Source organism: Macrobrachium nipponense, chromosome 29, assembly GCF_015104395.2.
Source record: "Macrobrachium nipponense isolate FS-2020 chromosome 29, ASM1510439v2, whole genome shotgun sequence".
Lineage (NCBI taxonomy): Eukaryota > Metazoa > Arthropoda > Malacostraca > Decapoda > Palaemonidae > Macrobrachium > Macrobrachium nipponense.
Window position 1 is genome coordinate 6,097,504 of NC_061092.1, and position 16,459 is coordinate 6,113,962.

At 36.4% G+C, this 16,459-nt stretch overlaps 1 protein-coding gene across 6 annotated transcripts in view; it reads right to left on the bottom strand.

The window, feature by feature from the left end:
- The window catches only part of LOC135206072 (gamma-aminobutyric acid receptor subunit beta-like), a 195,637-nt gene that overhangs the window by 135,537 nt on the left and 43,641 nt on the right, over positions 1-16,459 (bottom strand). The gene's annotated exons all lie outside the window — the stretch shown is intronic.

The following is a 16,459-nucleotide window of genomic DNA, read 5'->3' on the forward strand; positions in this document are numbered from 1 at the left end:
TGCACAGACCACGAAATCATATCCTCCAACTAGTACCGCTCCAGAATTTCTTTTTCTGGACGAGACACGGAACATGCAAGACCGCAAATGGATAAAGAAGCAGCGGTGGACGGGGACACGCAATAAGACAAAAGGATGGTTTCCGTGCGAGAGAAATTGGTAATGAAATTCCCCCCGACCCCAATTAGGACCGCCCGAATAAGATACCAGAAGAGACAGTGGGCTTGTTAACAAGACGTCGACGAGCTGGGGGCATCTTTGTCCTTTGTGCAAAGGCTGTACTACTTCCTTCACATTTTTGGTTATTCTAATCCTCATTCATCATCGTGTCACTTTTATTGTCGTTATCATTATTATATTGATTTGTTAGATAATTCATTTATTGTTGTTATTATTGTTATTATACCTATTGGTTTGCTAAATTTTTCTTCTTTCTATATTTCTTATCATCATCTGTTGCTTCACAATGAACCCAAATTCCATGGGAGATTGAATTTCAAGTCTGTAGCCTCTATGGGCTTGTTCCACATGAATAGGGTTCATCTTCTGAATGATAATAATGACAATACTAATAATACTAATAATAGTAATAATGATAATTTATTTGTAAATCTACCAAATCGTTTGTGAGGCTTAATCTATAATGTACTGGCTAAAAAGGTCGACTTATATATTAGCATTGACTCTTTTCAGGTAATGATATTAAGTAGGAATACAGTATTATTTTCATGACTGACAGTATTATCACCATTTCTAAAGTTTCAGCTTCTCGAGGTTTATCCTCCAAATATTCGTCGAGTTTGTCATCGATCTTTGTTTCGTGGCGCCCGGTTAATATAAACAAAAGAGAGCACAAGTGTCTTGTTTATTTACCAGTTTCCCGTCAGTCTTATTTTCTAATCTCTCTCTCTCTCTCTCTCTCTCTCTCTCTCTCTCTCTCTCTCTCTCTGGCATACTGAAGCCGGCATTTGTATGGCTTGGTTACTTCGCATGCGAGTATTGAGCATATTTTACGGTGTGTTGAGCCTCTCTATTGGACTTCCTGACTTTGTTTGTGAAAGTACCACCAGTGCACCTCACGCTGTGCACTCTAGGCATTACTCAAGGTTCTTTGCAGAGTCCCTTCGGTCCCTAGCTGCAACCCCTTTCATTCCTTTTAGTGTACCTCTGTTCTTAGTCTCTTTCTTCCGTCTTACTTTCCACCCTCTCTTAACAATTATTTCGACATTATTTTCAGCGCCGAATGACCTCATAGGTCCGGGCGCCTTGCCTTTTGGACCAGATCGTATATGCCAATTCCAAGAATAAGCAAACTCGCGCGACTAAATATGTTATAAATACGTAAACTCAGACTTATTCTTTGTTCGTGGATGCATGGTTTAGTAATCTCTCAACTTTCTTGTCAATCTTGCTGTGCGAAGATGAATACTTATTAATACATTGATCGGAGATTAATATTCATTTGACAAATGCAAAAGCTTTTTTTTTTAAATTACGGGTTTCATATAAAAGAATTCACTCCCTTTCGAGCGTTTTCTTCGAATTCCTGCTCCTGTTGCAAGGCTGACGACGAAAACAAAGGCACTAATAAATAGAGCGACAAATATTACTGGCTTCATCAATATGAGGAAGTGAAAGCTCGACTGAATATTTCAGCCTGGGCTTACCGCATAGCATGAAAAATTGAAACTGAATTAAGAATACAACAGCGTATCCAGTCTCGCGTTGAACGCTGCGTTTTGCACGGAGCAGCTGATTTCAATTGAAAAGCAAGCGCTGAATATAAGAATTCATTCAGCCCGGTCATTTTTTTTTTTTTGTTTTCAAAACGGCCACATTCCTCAGGCTGCGCTTAATATTAAGTTCATCACTTACACAATTGTTCTGTGCTTTAATACAATTACCAAAAGGACATCATTCTAACTGGATGGTTTTTATTCATTAAAAAAAGTTACGAGCTTTCTAGAACAGACTGCCCTCGTTGTCAAGTATAGTATCCGTAAAATAAACATACTTCGCTAGATACCATCCAGTTTTAATGAGGTCCGTTTTAGTAAATATATATATATATATATATATATATATATATATATATATATATATATATATATAATGAATATAAATGATAAGTATATACATAAAAACCCTTACGTATTGTCTTATTTTTCTCGATATGCTAACAAAAGTCTTTTATGCGTTTTTAATTCGACCTTTCATAAGTTTTAAAGAGCATTTAAGGTTAATAAAACGTTGGTAGAAGGTAGGGGAATAATCTAGTCTACATTATTATATAAAACTTTACATCTATGCATTGGCTTAAATATTATATAAACACAGACAGCAGTAGCTTTCACTCTCTAAGGAAGAGGACCCCTTCTCGTCCTCAAGTAGACGAAAGCCATTCGTCATATTTGTCAAATATACTTCATAATCCATAATTCAGGGATTCTCATCCATCCATTCACGTGGACGGTGAACCCTCTAGACGCTAACTTTGCTCATTCTGAAACAAAGACGCCGTGGCTAACAATAGGGCCCCGCGAGCAGCGAGTCACACGTCTTGACGGAGAATCAATTCTCGGTAAACTGTCTTGATCTCTTTCAGCTCGCTCTTCTTCTCGTTCCGGCTCGATTTTTATTATTAAATAAAACTCCACGATTATATAAGTAAATGATGATATTATGCAAAAGTATGAAAACAGACTTTCGAACACTGACTCTTCTTCCTCTCCTTCCGGCTCGATTATAATTAAATAAAAATCCACGATTATGTAAGTAAATGATATTATTATGCAATAGTATGAGAAACAGACTTCCGAACACTGAAGAGGGGTCGAAATTCTTTGTTTTTTGTTATCAGACCATTGTGGATTTTTTAGTATGTAACAGTAAGTCACGATATTGTGAATTCCGTTTAAATGGTTTAAAGGGTTTGGCATCGTTTGAAGATACCTAATAGAGCAATCGACCTTTGCTTATTAAAGTAAATGCAAAAAAAAAAAAAAAAAAAAAATTCAATAAGGCGAAAAAACCCAACATATTATTCAACCAAACCGAAACTAAAACATTATTCATGCATGTCCCCAAGATTAAGACAGTAAATGTTGTAATGGTAGACAGAAGTAAGTACCCACTACAGGATCTCGAAAATTTATCAAAGCGTGAGTCAATTTCCCCTGAAGAATGAGATTAACAATAAAAGAATAAACCTGATACATGGAAAGGGCAAACAAAAGTCTTGACGAAATTTGTTACTCTAAAAATCAAACCCAAGTTATTAAATGAAACCCAATGTCTATGAACTTTATGTTTATTAATAATGTTGATAAACGTTATTCCCACAGAAGAAAAAAAAACCAATTAATTTGGCAGAATACAGAATCGATTTTCGATTTGGAACCAAAATATCTGTGACTATAGAAGCCGATCGATTTTACTTAATTTTCCATAAACAGAACGACCAGTTCAGAAGAAGATTCATAATTCATTATTAACTCGGTAACACATCCATTTGCTTATTTATCTATTCATGTGTTTGTTTAACATTAATTAACTTTAACCACAAAACGTTTCTTGCATTGGGTTTGTTCATTATCAACTTTTTGTTTCTTTAAATTAAAATTATTTTTTCTGCAAATATTTTCATGTTTTACCTTTATTCGTATATTTTTTATTTATAAGTGGTCGTGGACATAAATTAGCTGCTTTATTTCGTCAATGAATCTTCATTTAATTCAGACATGATGTTCTTCATTTGATCATACATTTTTCAATGACTTCATTAAATTCATACACGTTTTTAATGGCTCTTCATTTGATTCAAACATGTTTTCAGTGGCTCTTCATTTGATTCATACATGTTTCGAAATCATATATGTTTTTAGTGACTCTTGGTTTAATACATACATGCTGTCAATGAATCTTGTTTTAATTCATACATTTTTTCAGTGACTTGGTTTAATTCATACATGTTGTCAATTAATCTTGTTTTAATTCATAAATGTTTTCAATGACTTGGTTTAATTCATACATGTTTTCAGTGACTCTTGGTTTAATTCATACATGCTGTAAGTAACTCTTGTTTTAATTCATACATGTTCTCAGTGACTCTTGGTTTAATTCACACATGTTGTCAGTGACTCTGGGTTATTTCATACATGTTGTCAATGACTCTTCGTTTAATTCATACATGTTGTCAGTGACTTGGTTTAATTTCTTCATGTTTTTAATGACTGTTTAATTCATTCATGTTTTCAACGGCTGTTTAATTCATACATGTTTTCAATGGCTCTTGGTTTATTTCATACATGTTTTCAATGACGTTTGGTTTAATTCATACATGTTTTCAATGACGCTTGGTTTAATTCATACATGTTTTCAATGACGCTTGGTTTAATTCATACATGTTTTCAATGACGCTTGGTTTAATTCATACATGTTTTCAATGACGCTTGGTTTAATTCATACATGTTTTCAATGACCTTTGGTTTAATTACAAAGCGACTGCAGCCGCTCTACACACACAATCATCTAAATATAAACAAGATAAAAGAAGAGAGAGAGAGAGAGAGAGAGAGAGAGAGAGAGAGAGAGAAGAGGAGAAAATATCGCCTTTATCTCCGCTCTGACGCAGAGACTTACGTAAAGCGAGGTTCGATCTCCTTTGGATACAACTATATTATTATTTTCTTGATAACTCATATAGAATTGGTTAATGTTTACGAATGATTTTTCAATTACTATTATTATCATTATTATTAGTTTTATCATTATTATTTACAATAATTGTAATAGTGATAATAATCATGATAATAGTAATAAAAATGCTAGTAAATATGATGATGATTATTATTATTATCATTTATAATGATAATAATTACTATCATTATTATTTACAATAATAGTAATAAGGACAATAGTAAATATGGGTATTATTATTATTATGATTATTAATCTACTGTAATTTGGACAGATATAAAACAAACGTTGCTGACTTTCTTTGAAAATTGCTTTGAACGTGAAGAGCGAAAATTTTGGTAGGGCAGTGTAATTTTGGTTACATCAGTTTTTAAACATATCCTGCAAGGATGGCCATATCATGAAAAAATAATCTTGGTTATTATTTTAGCAATAATGATAAGATGTTAGGTTTGAGGACTGTAACTTATACAGCAATACTAAGGGGTGGTATTGGGGGGAATAGGAGTTGTACTATGCATTGATTTTCTTTGAATATATAACCTAACCTTACCTAACCCAACCCAACCGTCGAAATACCGATTCATTCCCGGAAGAACATTATTCTTTGGTTTGTAGGTCAGGGTTGGTAGTCAAGAGCCAGTTTTTTTTTTTTCAAAAGAGGAGGATAATTAAACAAAGAACAAAGAAAGGGTAGAAGTGGGGCAGTCCTATATGTTCTCTCCTTTAGGTAATAAATTATTAATTTGCTGCATTTCTTCTTCTTATAAAATTTGACCTTTATCCTACTGGATCGTTTGTTATGGTCATTATCATGGTTTCTGAGTATTGTTTTTATCAATAATCAAATATGTTGAAATCTGATGAAATCTGACTTCTTAATGTGTTAATTCTGGTTATTATTATTATTATTATTATTATTATTATTATTATTTTTTTTTTTTTTTTTTTTTTTTTTTTTTTTTGCTCTATCACAGTCCTCCAATTCGACTGGGTGGTATTTATAGTGTGGGGTTCCGGGTTGCATCCTGCCTCCTTAGGAGTCCATCACTCTTCTACTATGTGTGCCGTTTCTAGGATCACACTCTTCTGCATGAGTCCTGGAGCTACTTCAGCCTCTAATTTTTCTAGATTCCTTTTCAGGGATTTTGGGATCGTGCCTAGTGCTCCTATGATTATGGGTACGATTTCCACTGGCATATCCCATATCCTTCTTATTTCTATTTTCAGATCTTGATACTTATCCAATTTTTCCCTCTCTTTCTCTTCAACTCTGGTGTCCCATGGTATTGCGACATCAATGAGTGATACTTTCTTCTTGACCTTGTCAATCAACGTCACGTCTGGTCTGTTTGTACGTATCACCCTATCCGTTCTGATAACCATAGTCCCAGAGGATCTTTGCCTGATCGTTTCTATCACTCCTTCAGGTTGGTGCTCGTACCACTTATTACTGCAAGGTAGCTGATGTTTCTTGCACAGGCTGCAGTGGAGGGCTTTTGCTACTGAATCATGCCTCTTTTTGTACTGGTTCTGTGCAAGTGCCGGGCATTCACTTGCTTATTATTATTATTATTATTATTATTATTATTATTATTATTATTATTATTATTATTATTATTATTATTATTATTATTATACAAGATAAGACAGACAAATTCGAGCCGTTGTATGGTAATTAGATTATCTTGAGATAGAAAGAAAGAAGAAATTTGCCATACCACACAGCTGCTGAAGAATGGTGGATCTACCATGAAAATTGGTAATAGATCGGTTGAAAATTTCAAGCGACACCTTATAAAATAAAATTCAGAATTCCGAAGATGAAGCGTTACAATAAGCTGCTGAAATTCTAAGCCAGCAGTGAATCCGCTGTAACAATTAAAATGATTATGATTTCCACATCTTTCGAATGATCCGACTCAAGAGGTCCACACAAGGCCCCTTATCTTCCTCAGCACCTTTTCATACCGGGCAAGAGCCCGTGCTGGCAATAGATTCCAGCTTGCTCGAAAGCAACCGCCCATCGTGAAATGCGAAAATAGAGAAGGGAAATGAACCTCATTTTGGTCTCCTCTTTCAAGGACGAGAGATCCAGAATCCGAGAGAGAGAGAGAGAGAGAGGAGAGAGAGAGAGAGAGAGAGAGAGAGAGAGATCTATGGCCAGCGAACGGAACCCCCTCCCTAATCGTGTTGTGAAAGCAACGAAACGAAGACCATTGGTAAATCTGCTGCGCTAAGGGCGACTCCGGGATGCGTAAGAAAGGGATTCTGGCCTCAATATGCTGCGGTGGACGCATGCCATTGATTTATTGGGGTGGGGAGATGGAGGAGGGGGGGGGGGGGGGGGCGTGTGGGTGGATGGATCCCGAAGTTATGAAACGACGGCGAAATGAAGCTGGATGATTTAGGGTGGATGAAGTAGTAGGATGTTTGGGTGAAGAACGAAATAAAAAAAAATAAGATAAATAAAAAAAGAAGACCAAAAGCTAATGAAAGACGATGAGAATCTTGCAAAGGTTTAGGATGATCTCTCTCTCTCTCTCTCTCTCTCTCTCTCTCTCTCTCTCTCTCTCTCTCATTTGCAAATATTATTTTTGGCAGTGATGATCTGCAATGAATTAGATTATGTGCTAGATGAACGAGAAGGCTAAAACATGCCAATAAGTTCTAAGTTTTTTTATTTTTTTTGTATTTAAGTTTGAATATATTTTTGGCAAAACATTTTGCAGCGAGAGGAGAGAATATCTCGTCTGCTTTTGGGGGGAAATACAGTATAATAAAGAGTTTAATAAATAAGGGCGTTCAGATGACTGGTAAACATGACATTAAATTTCTTATTAAGGATGAATAGTTTAATTAATTTTCGGTGAAAATGATCGTACTTTGGAAGTGATAGAATATTGAAATATTAAAAGGGTTGGGAATGCTTGCCTTGAAAATTTAATCAAAATGGAACATTTAACAATAAAATATAAAATAGATAGAACCTTAATTGAATTGTGTCATTGTAAAAGTATATTAGCATCCTCAAAGATCTGTAAAAAGAAAAGGCGAAATTGAAAAGCTATTTATGATGTGATTTCAAAGAAAATTGTCTTAAATAAACCCAGAAATTAAATCTGTTCATTGGTAAATATAAGCGATATTCAGGAAACTATATCAAGGTAGATTGATTGAGAACAATATCTGTGTTGTTGGGGGTTTATTTCTGTATTTGTATTTCTGTTTTACTTTGTAATCCATCTGTTTTTGTGTATTAGTTGAGATGTATTTCTCTCTACTTCAACATATTTTCTAAAACCTGTTTCTGTTCATGTACAGGACACGTTAGAAATTCGTTTATTTTTTGTTTTGTCTGTTTACTTATCGCTGTACTGATATTTCTCCCCCTTTCCATTCCGGATTATCATTTAATAAATCCCTTCGTTCATCACTCATTTCATAAATGATCTCTTTTTTTTTGCGTAATTTTTCGCTTCAGTGTCATGAACTTCTTTGACTATGAAGGAAAAATGTCGCTAGATGCCTTGATTCGATGAACTGAATTCTCACCGCCCTACTGAAACCGGGTTAATAATTCAAGAAAAATTTCCAGTGGCTTTCCAGCGGCTCCTGAAGATCCCCAGAAGTATCTGATTACCAATCACCGGACAATAATCGATAGGCATCAGGCAGTCAGCCAACGAGAGCAGATAAGAAGCCAGCAACACCGTTTAGGTGAATGGCAAATCAATCGTGGTCATCTGCTCTAATTTCACCGTTAGGGCGTTTTTTTAATTGCCCCTTTTCTCCTTATACGAAGTTCTTGAATGTAAGAGCCTACGTTATCGTAAGTCTAACCCTTGGCCCTAGTCTTGGAGGCGTCAGTTAACGTTATTATTAACTAATGGATTAATTAATCTTACAGGTCTTTAGCTCCCTTCGCCGTTAAGCCCCATCCTACAGTCGTTTCTTTTCTTGATCCTTGTATCCTTTGGGCCTGGGCTAGAAAAGGGGATTATATTGCCAGCCTCATTTTTTCTGCTATCATCGTCTCCCGTAGGGTGACAGTGCCGCCAGTGCACCTCACTTAGTGCACTGTTGGCATTACCAAAGGTATCTGAAAGATTTAACATCAGCAATCTTTTTCTATGGAGCATTTTCTGTTCTCATTATTTCTGTTTTCTTGTATGACTTCACATCTCTAGATTCGTAATGCTGTTTAAACTCGTGGGGTCTTGCTGGTTAAAACATCATCATCTATGTTTTCTAAGTGTGTGAAATTTTAAGTTATTGTAACATGAACTTTTTCTTCCCGTTCCAACAACTCTTTCAATATAAATCCATGAGAAGGCCAAAAAGGACCTGCTAAGGTTCTGAATACTTTTAATTAGTCTACAGATTTAGCGGAATACCACAGGGATGCAAGACCTTCCATAGTACTGGTTTGTGGACACTGAAATGGCATTTATTCTTAAAAGAAAAAAGAAAAATAAAAAAATAAATTTCGGCTGCAGTTCCGAACGCCAGAAATGCTTATTACGACTACGACCGACATTCACATTTGCTTCTTTATTTCTCACAAGGGATATAAGAATGAATGGTCTTCCGATTAGCGGAAACGAACAAATCTTTTTAGGGCTGGGTCGCAACCTCATTCCTTGTTAGTTTATACTAAGAAAAGAAGGGTATTTAGTATATACTGAGTACTGAAGGGTATTTAATATATACTAAGAACAGAAGGATATTTCATATATACTGAGAACAGAAGGGCATTTCATATATACTAAAATCAGAAGGGTATTTCATATAAACTGAGAATAGACGGGTATTTAATATATACTGAGAATAGAAAGCTATTTCATATATACTAAGAACAGTAGGGTGTTTCATATATATATTGAGAACAGAAGGGTATTTCTCATTTCATATAGTATTTTATCTTCACCAGGGGCTTATGCTTTGGTATTCTGTAAGGCATCTTTGAGTTCCTGCAGTTATTACTAAGAAAAGAAGTGTACCCCCTTCAAGAGCAGTCTATCAAAGGATGAAAGAAGGACGTAGTACGTTCCATTAAAACTCTTAACTCTTCTCGTCTCCTAAGCACTGGATTAAGTACCTGGAAGTTCGTTGACTGTCGCGGATCTATGCTAGTGTGGAGAATGACCCGAAAGCCGGAAGGGTAAAAGAGTTCCATGGTGAATTTACCTTCATCTTTGCTGTCATGAAACGAGTTTACTCTTAAAGTAAGTAAATGAGCCTCGTCGTTTGGAGAGAAGCTTGTTTATAGTGACATGAGATGACGCCTCTCTCTCTCTCTCTCTCTCTCTCTCTCTCTCTCTCTCTCTCTATCTCTCTTCTCTCTCTCTCTCCTCTCTTCCTCTTTCTCTCTCTCTCTCTCTCTCTCTCTCTCTCTCTCTCTCTCTCTGCGCGAGAAGACAAACTAATTCAATTTCTTCCATTAATTGACCCAAGGAGACGGGAGATAGGAACGAGATAGAAGCGTTCCAGGTGACTCACGTCGGTGTCCCTAAGAGCGGTAATCACCACGACCAATGGAAGACTTTCGACCCTAAGGAATTGTGATCTCAAGATTCAATGGGATCATAGTAGCAAAGATGCCGCTCTTCCTTTGCTTTGATTTTCATGCTGTGATATTATAATGGTAATGAGATGAGAAAAGTAATAATAAAGTAATGGCAATAATGATAACAACACCAAAGTTAACAGAATTTCCCAGGGTACAGAGTGTTCACTACTTTTCAGAATCAAAACAGAAAGCGTGATGATAAAATTATTTATTTACTTCTTTACTGTCATTGGATCTGTAACTAGATTTTTTTTTTTTTTTTTTACGGAAGAAATGGATCTGTAACTACATTCTTCACTGAAGAAAAATTTGTGACCTGCAAAGAGAATGGATGGTATATCTTGACTTACACTATGCAGAGTAATTAAGAACTCTTATCAACAACGAAAATCCATTACTATTAACTTCATTTATGTTCTTATAAAAAAAGAATTTGAAAGTAAGTGCTAAATTTTGGCTGAATTGTGAAAATATTTGTTGTGGTAATTAAAATGTGATAATTACTTTAGTAGTATGCCTTCTTATGAAGACAATTCATATTCAGGAATGCCGCTATTTCGTGTAGTATTGTTCCCCTCATTGAATGAAAAGTTGCTATTTTTTGCTATCACCCCATCTCGCTTACTTGGGGGAGTAAGCCTACAAACTACTTTGTTATTATTCTGTGGAAGGTCCTAAAAAGGAAAAAGGTCTGAAAAAGGTGTTTCGCGTTGATTAAAAGACACAGGAATTTGAATATAGGATATTTATGATTTATTTGTTAGAATTAAAATGTAAACAATAAATAATGTGCATGTTAAACAGTACAGAATAAAGATTTCTAATGAAATATATATTTATTTTAATTTTCGTTTGTGAAACAAGGATCTGTTTGACCGACCTTAGATTTTGGCAGGTATTAATATGCGTTAAGAATATAATGTTTAAAACTTTTGTGCTAGGGGAAAAATCTTGCACGCGTCCCGAGTAAGCTGGAGGTTGGATCACACCTTGTTTAATAACGAGAGATACGCAATGGGACTTTCATCGTCTAATCCTTGGGTTGAAAGGGCACCATATTCACGATTTTTCGTTTTATTATCTTCTTTCTCTCGTATTGGTACTGGAATTTTTAAAACCAGGATTATTTGATATTTTTTTGTGTGTTCCGACCACAAAACATGAAAGGTATCAGAACCGTATAATCGCCTGTTTTAGTATTCATATCTTGCATGTTATATAACACGTTCCTTTTAATCTCAGATTTTTTTCGGACCTTGCTGTATTTTTCCTCTCTTCTTTGATGGGTGGGGGATGGGTTTCTATTACGAGGAATCTACTATTCCAGACTCTCTCTCTCCTCTCTCTCTCTCTCTCTCTCTCTCTCTTTCCTCTCTCCTCTTCTCTCTCTCTCTCTCTGCATTCATTTAGGACACGGATAAATAAAGTGGTCAGGATTTCCATTTTGGTCACCATGTTGGATCTCTGTGTGTATTAATGATATTTTTCTAGTGGGGTAAGAAAAAATCACAAAATTAGTAATGGAAGCGAATAATGATGCTGTTACGATGAATAATATAATGAATAATAATAATAATAATAATAATAATAATAATAATAATAATAATAATAATAATAATAACATATGGAGTAATCCGGTATCACACAACAAACATGCAACATGGCTCCAGGAAGTCAAGGAAGAAGAAACAGGGAGAATAAAACAAAGATTCACAGAGATCACAACAGACACAGTCAGGACACCAACTAAAGAAAATGCCAAACTGGAAAGCCCCAGGTCCCGATGAAGTCCATGGATACTGGCTCAAAAAACTTCAAGGCCCTACACCCACGAATAGCAGAACAACTCCAGCATTGTATCTCAAATCACCATGCACCCAAATGGATGACCACAGGAAGAACATCCTTAGTACAAAAAGACAAGAGTAAGGTAAATATAGCCAGTAACTACAGGCCTATCACCTGCCTACCAATAATGTGGAAGTTACTAACAGGTATCATCAGTGAAAGGCTATACAATTACCTAGAGGAGACAAACACCATCCCACACAAACAGAAAGGCTGCAGAGGGAAGTGTAGGGCACAAAAGACCAGCTCCTGATAGACAAAATGGTAATGAAGAACAGTAGGAGAAGGAAAACCAACCTAAGCATGGCATGGATAGACTATAAGAAAGCCGTCGACATGATACCACACACATGGCTAATAGAATGCCTGAAAATATATGGGGCAGAGGAGGAAAACACCATCAGCTTCCTCAAAAATACAATGCGCAACTGAATACAATACTTACAAGCTCTGGAATAAGACTAGCAGAGGTTAATATCAGAAGAGGGATCTTCCAGGGCGACTCACTGTCCCCACTACTCTTCGTAGTAGCATGATTCCCATGACAAAAGTTACTACAGAAGATGGATGCCGGGTACCAACTCAAGAAAAGAGGCAACAGAATCAACCATCTGATGTTCATGGACGACATCAAGCTGTATGATAAGAGCATCAAGGAAATAGATACCCTAATCCAGACTGTAAGGATTGTATCTGGGGACATCAGGATGGAGTTTGGAATAGAAAAATGCGCCTTAGTCAACATACAAAAAGGCAAAGTAACGAGAACTGAAGAGGATAAGCTACCAGATGGGAGCAACATCAAACACATAGATGGAGACAGGATACAAATACCTGGGAATAATGGAAGGAGGGATATAAAACACCAAGAGATGAAGGACACGATCAGGAAAGAATATATGCAGAGACTCAAGGCGATACTCAAGTCAAAACTCAACGCCGGAAATATGATAAAAGCCATAAACACATGGCAGTGCCATTAATCAGATACAGCGCAGGAATAGTTGAATGGACAAAGGCAGAACTCCGCAGCATAGATCAGAAAAACCAGGAAACATATGACAATACACAAAGCACTACACCCAAGAGCAAATACGGACAGACTATACATAACACGAAAGGAAGGAGGGAGAGGACTACTAAGTATAGAGGACTTCGTCAACACCGAGAACAGAGCACTGGGGCAATATCTGAAAACCAGTGAAGACGAGTGGCTAAAGAGTGCATGGGAAGAAGGACTAATAAAAGTAGACGAAGACCCAGAAATATACAGAGACAGGAGAATGACAGACAGAACAGAGGACTGGCACAACAAACCAATGCACGGACAATACATGAGACAGACTAAAGAACTAGCCAGCGATGACACATGGCAATGGCTACAGAGGGGAGAGCTAAAGAAGGAAACTGAAGGAATGATAACAGCGGCACAAGATCAGGCCCTAAGAACCAGATATGTTCAAAGAACGATAGATGGAAATAACATCTCTCCCATATGTAGGAAGTGCAATACGAAAAATGAAACCATAAACCACATAGCAAGCGAATGCCCGGCACTTGCACAGAACCAGTACAAAAAGAGGCATGATTCAGTGGCAAAAGCCCTCCACTGGAGCCTGTGCAAGAAACATCAGCTACCTTGCAGTAATAAGTGGTACGAGCAGCAACCTGAGGGAGTGATAGAAAATGATCACGCAAAGATTCTCTGGGACTATGTATCAGGACGGATAGGGTGATACGTGCAAACAGACCAGACGTGACGTTGATTGACAAAGTCAAGAAGAAAGTATCACTCATTGATGTCGCAATACCATGGGACACCAGAGTTGAAGAGAAAGAGAGGGAAAAAAATGGATAAGTATCAAGATCTGAAAATAGAAATAAGAAGGATATGGGATATGCCAGTGGAAATCGTACCCATAATCATAGGAGCACGAGGCACGATCCCAAGATCCCTGAAAAGGAATCTAGAAAAACTAGAGGCTGAAGTAGCTCCGGGCCTCATGCAGAAGAGTGTGATCCTAGAAACGGCACACATAGTAAGAAAAGTGATGGACTCCTAAGGAGGCAGGATGCAACCCGGAACCCCACACTATAAATACCACCCAGTCGAATTGGAGGACTGTGATAGAGCAAAAAAAAAAAAAAAAAAAAAAAAAAAAAATAATAATAATAATAATAAAACATGTTAATATGTGGATGGAATAATTCCCTTTTTGTTGTGTGTAAAACTTGGTGTATTGCAAATCACACATTTAGAATTCTTCAAAAATACAATTGCAATCCTTACGCTGAAGGATTTTAGATTTTTTTTCATTTTTAAGCATTTAAAGTCTATTATTAAAGGTATGCCAACACTCGATTTAGAAATATAATGAATTAGCTGAAATGGAATAAGAACTCGAAGTAATAAATCAGAATATGAGAAGGGGGTTTAGATTACCTCTACTAATGTAATTGCTAGACGGGAACTGATAAAAATAAAAGTAAATGTTTGATAAAACTAAAGGAGCCTAAATTGCAGTAACTTACGCAAGAAGAATAAATCATAATAGCAAATAGAGCCGAGGATATTTTATTGATTTTGACAAATATAATGATCTTATTTATATATTGTATATGACAAACTTCCGGTCAAACGATATTTTACTTTTTGTAATAAAATCATTATTGTTGTCAGGATGTCTCAAGAAGGAGTTTTGAAAGGATGAAAGTGATTTCGTTTGTGATGAGGTTAGTAAGATGGCACTTTTGTTGGTTATTTAGGGGGTTAGGTAGGCAGGTCAATTGTTAGGTAGGTAGGTAAATGGGCAGGGTGAAGGGTAATGCCTTGCTCATTATGATTATTCTTCTTTCCCTTCAAATTCTGTGGTAGGTTATGTTTTCCCATATAACCTCCTTGTCATGCACCTTTCTTGGGCTTCCCTTATTCAAAATGAGGTGGGCATCCTTGGGCTTCCCTTATTCAAAATGAGGTGGGCAGACAGGTGAGATGGAAAGATACCCGAGATAATGGAATGAAGAGAGATGACCATTGAAACGTTTTTGAAAACAAGAAATGCAAACGCTAAGTTACCTCCCTCTCTCCCTCCCCGCCTCAACGGCGGCGCACAAGTATGTGTGTCAGAAATCGACAGAAGAAAGAGATGGTACTAATCTCAAGGTGAAGACGATGTTTCGTAATCGAAATTCCATGACGGAAAGCACCTTTTTTGGTTCACTTATGTAACCCAACTTTTGGCGTAAACTTCTGTTGATCAAGTACCCCGCTCGTTAGCTCGACCGCCGATTGCATTTCACGTTGGGCTTCAAGGCACTTTTTCAGGTTTTTTTTTCTTTTGCTAAGAAGAAGAAGAAGAAGAAGAAGAGAGAGAGAGAGAGAGAGAGAGAGAGAGAGAGAGAGAGAGAGAGAGAGGTGAAAATAACTAAGTTAAATAAAATAATGATTCATGCCCATCATAATTGCTAAAATTCTAAAGATATCTACATGATTGTAATGTGTTATATATATATAGCTATATATATTGTTTATCATATATATATTATATATAGATATATATAATATTATAATAATTATTAATATAAATATATATATATATATATAGATATATATATATATATATATAGTTCAGGTGCAAGAAGTGGACTCCTGGATTAATGTAACATTCAACACACTGCAGTACTCTATTGATTTAACCCATTTTTCGCCGCCTTGTTCCAGCATGGTTATGCTTACTCTCTAAGGAAGAAATTTCATTCTGTTAACGCAGTCAGAGCTGAGACAAGCACACATAAGACTGAATATGTTTTTAAATCGTTTACACTAATTGTTAAGATAGTAATACATTCATAAGCACGTATTATCTATGTGACACTTTTCCAGCTGTGTGTTCTAGCCAAAATGTTGTGCACCATTCGAACTCGAGGAAAACGCAAAGAACAACAGTTGTGAGTAGCGAAAATTCCTACTGAACTTCACTATTTGAATCCGCCAGTGTATTTTCCGAAGGTCGCTTAGTTATTATTCATACTGGTCTTAAGAGTCGCCCACGATCTAAAGCTAGTAGTAAGACACGTTCTCGCTTACATTGGATGTTGTATTTCATTTGTGACTGGAATCTCGCTGGAAGGAGCCCGCACGTCATCGAAGCTACTAGATCTTCGGAAATCCGACAGACTTTTCAAGGTCGAAGTCTTGTACCAACGTTTTCGGATGCTGTACAAATTTTCCGTTTGCACTCCCCCCATCATGGTCCTATTGCGTTGAAAATTTTCGAAGTTGAATCTTCGAAAATTCATTCAACTTCAAGGTCGAAGTCTGGAATAGCGTCACCGGATGCT